At 42.6% G+C, this 9,026-nt stretch overlaps 1 pseudogene; it reads right to left on the reverse strand.

Moving 5' to 3' along the window:
• Positions 1-2,261: 2,261 nt before the first annotated feature.
• On the reverse strand, positions 2,262-7,776 carry LOC106584922 (ATP synthase subunit C lysine N-methyltransferase-like; annotated as a pseudogene).
• Positions 7,777-9,026: the final 1,250 nt, after the last annotated feature.

Here is a 9,026-nt window from a genome sequence, read left to right on the forward strand (position 1 = left end):
CCATAGTATCTTCCTGTATGAACTCAGTGGAAGTGAAAATGAGTAGGCCTATAGAATGGCCATTTTCTAAGACAATAACCCAGCTGACAACAACATCCAGAACATAGAATTGTATTCATTTATTTCACCGTTTCAACCAGTTTCAACAGTTTGCAACCTTACTTTCACATCACAGTGGGTAAGATTTATTTATATTTTTTTCCCCAATGCTCTGCATATGTCCTATGAGGACATACAGTATATGGCATCTGGTTTAATCACAGTGTAAGGACATGTTTATAATACATTTCCTCTACATTTGAGGAACGCACCTCACCCTTAATATGTTGTTCACAGTGGGGTTTTTTGCATGTAAATCTTGGTGAGGCAAACTTTTTTTTAGATGCATGCCAGTAAAGCTACTACACAACACTAACCAATACATAAATTGCACTTTAATGGTGACAAACAGTGCCCACAAACTGTTAGGGCCTACATGGAGCTGTCCCAACAGCAGAGTCCCAACAGCAGTCCCAACACCTTACCACTGCTACACCTGGCGGCGAAACAGTTCATTCAGCCACATTTACTGCCTTTTAAAAAAACAGCTGATATGGCTGACTTGCTTAAACAAATGTGGTTTCTACTGACAATTGAAATGTACAAACTATGGCATAAGGGAACAACGGGCGGATAAGATGCAATCCGTAATTTCGATGAAGACATTAATGAGCGAGCTAGGACGGACGTAGTCAACATAACTATTTGTTCAGCACTTTTGAAATGTAGAGTGACAGAATTCAAAACATGGGCCGTTTTTACAGTATTCGCCCAGTACACCAAGTCATAACTGTAGGATAAATAAAGGGGGCATATAAGCACACAATGAAAGCTCTTACAATATTCAATGATTACATTTCTCTAAAACAGGCTATAGGCTACATGTGCACCACCAAGTCAGACCAGTGGGCTAAATGATGAGGGGTAAGGGACCAAATGATTAGGGTGAGGCAAATGGGCTACTAACATCTTACTACACAACATACATCTTACTAAGGACATCTTACTACTTTCTTAGCTACAGTATACATATCTACCTGGCATATCACATAATTTATGCAGTAGCATACAATACATTTTTGGACTCACCTTGTTGTGCTGTGCTCACTTGAACAGGATGGTGGTGTGGGGGTACTTCATGGGAAAATTTTGTCATCAAACTTTGTCATCAAAGTCTGGCATTCTCTGGATTTATGGTGCTTTCAAGACAACTGGAAACTAAAAAAAAACAAGGTCGAATCATGATGACATCAATGATCTTCAGGTCGGAGCTTTAGAAAGAGGCCTGAGTTCCCGACTTGCAATTCCGACTTGGATGACTGTTCAAAATGTATTTTCCTGTCGGAGCTAGTTTCCCAGTTGTCTTGAACTCACTGAAGTCTGAGATTTGTCAGTTCCGAATTTCCAGTTGTTTGAGCGAGACAGAAGTCATGCTGGACTGACAGCATGGCCAATGTTGAATGTTTATCCATTTAAGCTTGGAAAAGAGACCCTTAAACCCAGACTTGGACCACACACCCACTCCACTGAATAGCAGGCTTCCAAACCACTCATTGTTGTGTAATGTTTATGTCCAATGGCCAATGAGCACAGATACATTTTTCTTTTCATTCTCTTCATTATTTATCTTCATATGACAAGGATTGAAAAGGATTTCTCAGATTTCTCAGTCGATTCATGATGATGACTGCTAGCTTGCTTGCTAAGATTTTGAAAGTATGATGTTGACATGATCAGTCCAATCAAAGCTATGATAGATATAACGTGATTTGATGTCATTTTATCTGTGGCCAATGACCTTGAGCCTTCTTGGATGGGTACTTCTAATGTAACTCTATGGTAGCACCCAAGGGGCTTGAATTTTCGAGCTCTATCCGTAGATTTTGCGGTAACAGAACACTGAGCCAATCACGGCGCGACTAGAGAACATTACCAACCCCTGACGCTCCGTATTTTCCGCTGGCTGCCCCACCACCACAGAAAGCACTGAGCTAGGCTGAAACACCTGCATTTTAGAGCTGCCTTACTCAAGAAAGCAAAAAAGAGACCAAGTATGCGCCTTTATTAAGTCAAAGATTTAGATTTTTTTTTTTTTACATTGTTTGCAAACTGATATGTGACACGTATTAATGGCAAAATAACATGCAAAACAGGCACCAAAAAAAAGAGAGAATCTAAACAGGTGGGGGGCTCTGCCCCACCTGCCCTGAATGATGGGTCGCTACTGATTGTTCAATAGATCAACAAATGAAATGTATACAAGAGGCAGTTGACAATATTGGGTTTGTGGTTTGATTTGGGTGTTAATTACCCTAAGTTGGGTTTGGTGTGAAACAGTGAATGACATTAGGATTGAATCAAGCCAGCGATAATGTCACAGTATGATGTCATAGGGTCACGAATGTCGACTAGTCTAGGGCTGATTGCACAGTGCTGATGTCATAGGCCCATACCTGGTCGAGGCTGTCGCCCTGCGAGGCTCGTGGGACCAATGAGGGAGGGGGAAGCGGCAGGCGATGACACATGCATCTTCAGGAAGCTCCCTCAGCGGCTTCTCATCCAGCACCTACATCTGAGGACCAATCAGAGAGACTAGTTTTAATCATGAACCAATCAGATCAACACTCTAACCAAATGATCCAGCACACCTAATTATTTTTTATCTGATTTATAACAATAAAACATCTGCTGCAGAGAGCTGGAATTGTTCTTGCAGTGTGGAGGTCTTGTGTGGCTGGAACACCTACATGTGTCACGCCCTGATCTGTTTCACCTGTCTTTGTGCTTGTCTCCACCCCCCTCCAGGTGTCGCCCATCTTCCGCATTATCCCCTGTGTACTTATACCTGTGTTTTCTGTTTGTCTGTTGCCAGTTCATCTTGTTTGGCAAGCTTATCAGCATTCTTCCTGTCAGCGCCTGTCTTTTCCCAGCCCCTCTTTTTCTCGTCCTCCTGGTTTTGGACCCTTGCCTGTCCTGACTCTGTACCCGCCCGCCTGACCACTCTGCTCGTCCCTGAGCCAGCATGCCGTCCTGTACCTTTGCTCCACTTCTGGATTACTGAACTGTCCCTGAGCCAGCCTGCCGTCCTGTACCTTTGCTCCACTTCTGGATTACTGAACTCTGCCTGTCCCTGAGCCAGCATGCCGTCCTGTACCTTTGCTCCACTTCTGGATTACTGAACTCTGCCTGTCCCTGAGCCAGCATGCCGTCCTGTACCTTTGCTCCACTTCTGGATTACTGAACTCTGCCTGTCCCTGAGCCAGCCTGCCGTCCTGTACCTTTGCTCCACTTCTGGATTACTGAACTCTGCCTGTCCCTGAGCCAGCATACCGTCCTGTACCTTTGCTCCACTTCTGGATTACTGAACTCTGCCTGTCCCTGAGCCAGCCTGCCGTCCTGTACCTTTGCTCCACTTCTGGATTACTGAACTCTGCCTGTCCCTGAGCCAGCATGCCGTCCTGTACCTTTGCTCCTACTCTGGATTATCAACCTCTGCCTGCCTTGATCTGTCATTTGCCTGCCCTTGTGGTTACAATAAACATTGTTACTTCACACAGTCTGCCTTGATTCCTGATAACATGTAGCACTCCAAGTGCGAGGAATACAGTGTCACATTAAAGACTAATTTAGTAAAGAGTATGTGTCTATTAAACATTATCATGTTAGAGAGCTATACTGTACCTTCCAGAAGTCTTTATTGACAAAGTTTGCCTGGCTGTTTGGCACTCCTGTCCAGCGTGCTTTCCCTCTAGCATACGCCAACAACATGAAGTTGATCTCAAATCCAGTGCACTGGAGGCCAGAGGTAGCAGCAACCACCTAAAACAAGAAGGTACATTGAAGTTGAGTCATGGCAGATGAGTAAGTGACTCACTTCACTATCATTTTTCTGTTGCCAGTTGCCATCACGACACAAGATCCCTTGCTACAACAGAAAGAAATGTAAGTGACAGACTTGATTTCTGTCCCAAATGCCATCCTATGCCCAATATGGTTAAAAGTAGTACACTATATAGGGGACAAGGCGCCATTTAGGACACAAGCCTCTATTGTTCATAGCTGAGTGGTTTACTTCACCAGAGCCAACTCATCAGTGTCCCGTCTCCTGACCCCAGATCAGCCAGTTGGCCTCTGTGTCCCTTCAGCAGCTTCATGGCGTTTACGGTCTGAGCGTTACTCGAGGGCTGGTAAGGCACCTGTATGTCAATAATAATGCCAGTTGATGAGTGTGAAAAAGGATTGCTATAATAGAGGATACAAAATTGTCCATAATATGGGAGATGCCTGGTCCTAGATCTGTTTCTGCTCTTGCCAACTCCATTGCTGATTGTCAAGCCAAACAGGACAATGATTGACAAGGAGTTGGCAGGATAGCACAAACAGACTGGCCCTCAGTCTAGGAAACGGGGTGTGTGGGAAACTAATATTTCCCCCAATGAGTTGTATAGAACTTTTTAATTGCTTCTAGGTAGGAAATACTTAACCCTTGAGCCTTTACAGTTTTATACCTGTACAGCAGTATTGTAGAAAAACAAAAGGCAGGGGGATTGAATGGAGAATATTGTCAACAATTCAGTTGCAGAGATGGACAAAGCCTTGAAAAGGTCCTTGCACAGACAAGATGGAGACAGCATTGACCCATCATAAGCACAGACAAGATGGAGACAGCACTGACCCATCATAAGCACAGACAAGATGGAGACATCACTGACCCATCATAAGCACAGACAAGATGGAGACAGCACTGACCCATCATAAGCACAGACAAGACATGCCTGCCAGGGTTGTAAACATGTAGCAATCCAATCTACACTGCCTTTGGAAAGTATTCAGACCTTAACCTTTTCCACATTTTGCTACGTTACAACCTTATTCTAAAATAGATTTTTTTGTTTAAATCCTCATCAATCTACTGTACACACAATGCCCGATAATCACAAAGGGAAAACTGGTTTTTAGACATTTTTTGCTGTGATAAATTCAATTGATTGAACATGATTTGGAAAGGCACACACCTGTCTATATAAGGTCACACAGTTCACAGTACATGCCAGCGAAAAAACAAAGCCATGAGGTCGAAGGAATTGTCCGTAGAGCTCCGAGACAGGATTGTGTCGAGACACAGATCTGAGGAAGGGTGCCAAAAACTGTCTGCAGCATTGAAGGTCCCCAGAACACAGTGGCCTCCATCATTCTTAAATAGAATATGTTTGGAACCACCAAGACTCTTCCCAGAGCTGGCCGCCCGGCCAAATTGAGCAACGGGGGAGAAGGGCCTTGATCATGGAGGTGACCAAGAACCTGATGGTCACTCTGACAGAGCTCTAGAGTTCCTCTAGAGTTGACGCCTCACAAGTCCTCAACTGGCAGCTTCATTAAATAGCACCCGCAAAACACCAGTCTCAACCTCAACAGTGAAGAGGCGACTCCGGGATCCTGGCCTTCTAGGCAGAGTTGCAAAAAAAATGCCATATCTCAGACTGGCCAATAAAAAGAAAAGATTAAGATGGGCAAAAGAACACTCACTGGACAGAGGAACTCTGCCTAGAAGGCCAGCATCCCGGAGTTGCCTCTTCACTGTTGAGGTTGAGACTGGTGTTTTGCTGGTACTATTTAATGAAGCTGCCAGTTGAAGACTTGTGAGGCGTCTGTTTCTCTAACTAGACACTCTAATGTACTTGTCCTCTTGCTCAGTTGTGCACCTGGGCCTCACCACTCCTTTTTCTATTCTGGTTAGACCCAGTTTGCGCTGTTCTGTGAAGGGAGTAGTACACAGCGTTGTACGAGATCGTCAGTTTCTTGGCAATTTCTCGCATGGAATAGCTTTAATTTCTCTGAACAAGACTAGACTGATGCGTTTCAGAAGAAAGTACTTTGTTTCTGGTCATTTTGAGCCTGTAATCGAACCCACAAATGCTGATGCTCCAGATACTCAACTAGTCTAAAGAAGGCCCGTTTTATTGCTTCTTTAATCAGAACAACCGTTTTCAGCTGTGCTAACATAATTGCAAAAGGGTTTTCTAATGATCAAAATTATAAACTTGGATTAGTTTACACAACTTGCCATTGGAACACAGGAGTGATGGTTGCTGATAATGGGCCTCTGTACGCCTATGTCGATATTCCATTAAAAAGCAGCAGTTTCCAGCTACAACAGTCATTTACAACAATGTCTACACTGTATTTCTGATCAATTTGATGTTATTTTAATGGACAAAAAAAGTGTTTTTCTTTAAAAAACAAGGACATTTTTAAGTGACCCCAAACTTTTCAACGGTAGTGTATATACCATGGCATCGTTGCATACTAGTTTCTGATGGGCTTGAAGAGCATTCTAGAGCAGGCATTATTTAAGTGATAATGCCAGAGAAGCTTGTGTTTGGAGGATATATTGGCATGGGTGTTGTTAGGCCCGAGACGAAGTATAACCTATAACGCATGGTATATCAGAAAAGGTAGAATTAAATGGCTTTAATTCATTCTTACATGTTCTATGTTTGAGCTGCTTTTGAAAGCAAAAGTTGAATTAAAAACATTATTGGCATTGCTGAATTCGATTTCATAATAGCAAGCTAGTACTGATGGTTTGGTTAGCTAAACTAGCAAGTTTGTTTGGTAACCAAGGCAACTACTGTAGCTTCAGTGGATGTGCAAGTGAACACATTTCTAGGGGAAAATGTGTTGAATTATAGCGATGGTATAAAAGGGATATTCAACTCGGGGCTCTATGCTTTCTATGAAAAGTAATGCAACTCCGTGGAAGGTTTGTTCCACTCGGCAAGCGCGGCATTATTTTCCTTATTTTCCATAGAACGCATAGCCCCTCGTTGATTATTTATATACACTGAATGCACAAAACATTAGGAACACCTGCTCTTTCTATGACAGGCTGACCAGGTGAATCCAATCCAGGTGAACGCTATGATCCCTTATGGATGTCACCTGTTATATCCACTTCAATCAGGAGACAGGTTAAATAAGGATTTTTAAGCCTTGAGATAATTGAGACATGGATTGTGTATGTGTGCGATTCAGAGGGTGAATGGGCAAGACAAAATATTTAAGTGCCTTTGAACGGGTATGGTAGTAGGTGCAAGGCGCACTGGTTTGTGTGTCAAGAACTGCAAAGCTTCTGGGGTTTTCACGCTCAACAGTTTCCTGTGTGTATCAAGAATGGTCCACCACCCAAAGGACATTGAACAATCTTGACACAACTGTGGGAAGCATTGAAGTCAACATGGGCCAGCATCCCTGTGTAACAATTTCGACACCTTGTAGAGTCCATGCCCCGACGAATTGAAGCTGTTCTGAGGGCCAAAGGGGGTGCAACTCATTATTAGGAAGGTGTTCCTAATGTTTTGTACATTCAGTGTATTTGACTTACCAATTGTGTGTTCTACAAATATTTGACTTACCACATAAGCCCCTTTCTTTATTTGAAGGCATCATGGAACACAGATAATGCACTCCAAGACAAGCAGCAAAGCATTGTTAAGCCTGTTACTGTTTATTGATTTCACTGTACAGTTATAGGGGCCTGAGCACATTCATGTGAATGAGATATACCTTGAGTCTTCTTGGTACTTTGCGGAAGTCAGGAAGGGAAAACATAGTCCATATCCCGTAGAGGCCAGCGAGCAAAGCCCCAGTGGAGGCTGTTAGGATGGGGTTGTCCTTACTGCCATGGACCGTCCTGGAGCCTTGATCCTGGAGGATGAATTCTGTGGAGTCCTCCATGATAAACTCTCTATTAGGCTACATAAAACAGTGGTTAGCATCCATATTAGTACTTTAGGCCAACCAAAACAGCAGAGGCAACAGTAAGGTAGACAGGGATAGGCTTAATGTCTTGCTAACTTTTGATTTGGACACAATCATGAAAAAATACTTGAACAAAAGTTTTTACAGGTATTCCAATTATTTGTGAAGCATTGCAAATGGAGCTCCTCTAATAATGACATTTTCAACTTGTCATAGACATCGAAATGTAATACAGTAATTCAATATCTAGACACGCAAGAACTCAAGCCCCCAGCAGAGGGTGCCATGGCACTATTATCGTGCAGAGTACTTAATAGAAACATTTTGTTTATGAAACTTCCGTCATCAAAACCTTTTCAAAGAATTGTGCAAAGAGAACGTGCTACTATATCAATGCCTCTATTAATTTTGGTGAGTGGATATTACGCAAGATATTTCCCACATAGTTGTATGCACTTTGATTCTGTAAGCCGTATGTTTTATAGAACATACACATTTGCAGACATATTTGGAGACGAGAAAACATGTGCTGTAATATTAAACGACAGCAAGTTGATCTGATCGGTTACTTTAGAAGATATTTGCATAAATATTGCACAGTAAGTACAAATATCCTAGAATTTAGTGAAACTAGCACATGAGGCTTTGCAACTGTGACCTCTTTCAGTCGCCCCCCTGTTAAGCAGCAATCCAAACGGTCAGTGGACACCAGTCAAACAACCCAGTCTCTCATTAATTATGCACTATAAACAAAACGGTCAAAGGCTTAATTCCTGCCAGGAGACTAATCATTAACACACCCAATCAAGTCCGTTTCCCGGTACATGGATAGGTAATTTACTTTCCATAACTGCGGTGGACAACAACTGTCTGTCCGATTATATAACTTTTTGGTGTGTCTGGAAGTCGTTAAAGGGATAGTTGACCCAAATTTCAAAATTACACATTGGTTTCCTTACCCTGTACGCAGTCTATGGACAAGGTCTTTTAGCAATCCATGCTTTGGTTTTATTTCCATGGTACTGTTTCCAAATTCTAACGTTTTACCTTTTGTGGCACAAATCCCATTCAAGTCATGGTACTGATATTATAATTGTTCGTGCATCATGTACAAATCACCCGCAAGTATCGCAAATTGATGGTGAAGCTCAACAAAGCCATTTACAAATGATTTGAGCATGACGCGTGCAAAATGCCAATATCGGTCCCATAACTTGACTGGGATT

The sequence above is a fragment of the Salmo salar genome, chromosome 24 (assembly GCF_965601325.2).
Source record: "Salmo salar chromosome 24, fSalSal1, whole genome shotgun sequence".
In the NCBI taxonomy this organism is placed as follows: Eukaryota; Metazoa; Chordata; class Actinopteri; order Salmoniformes; family Salmonidae; genus Salmo; species Salmo salar.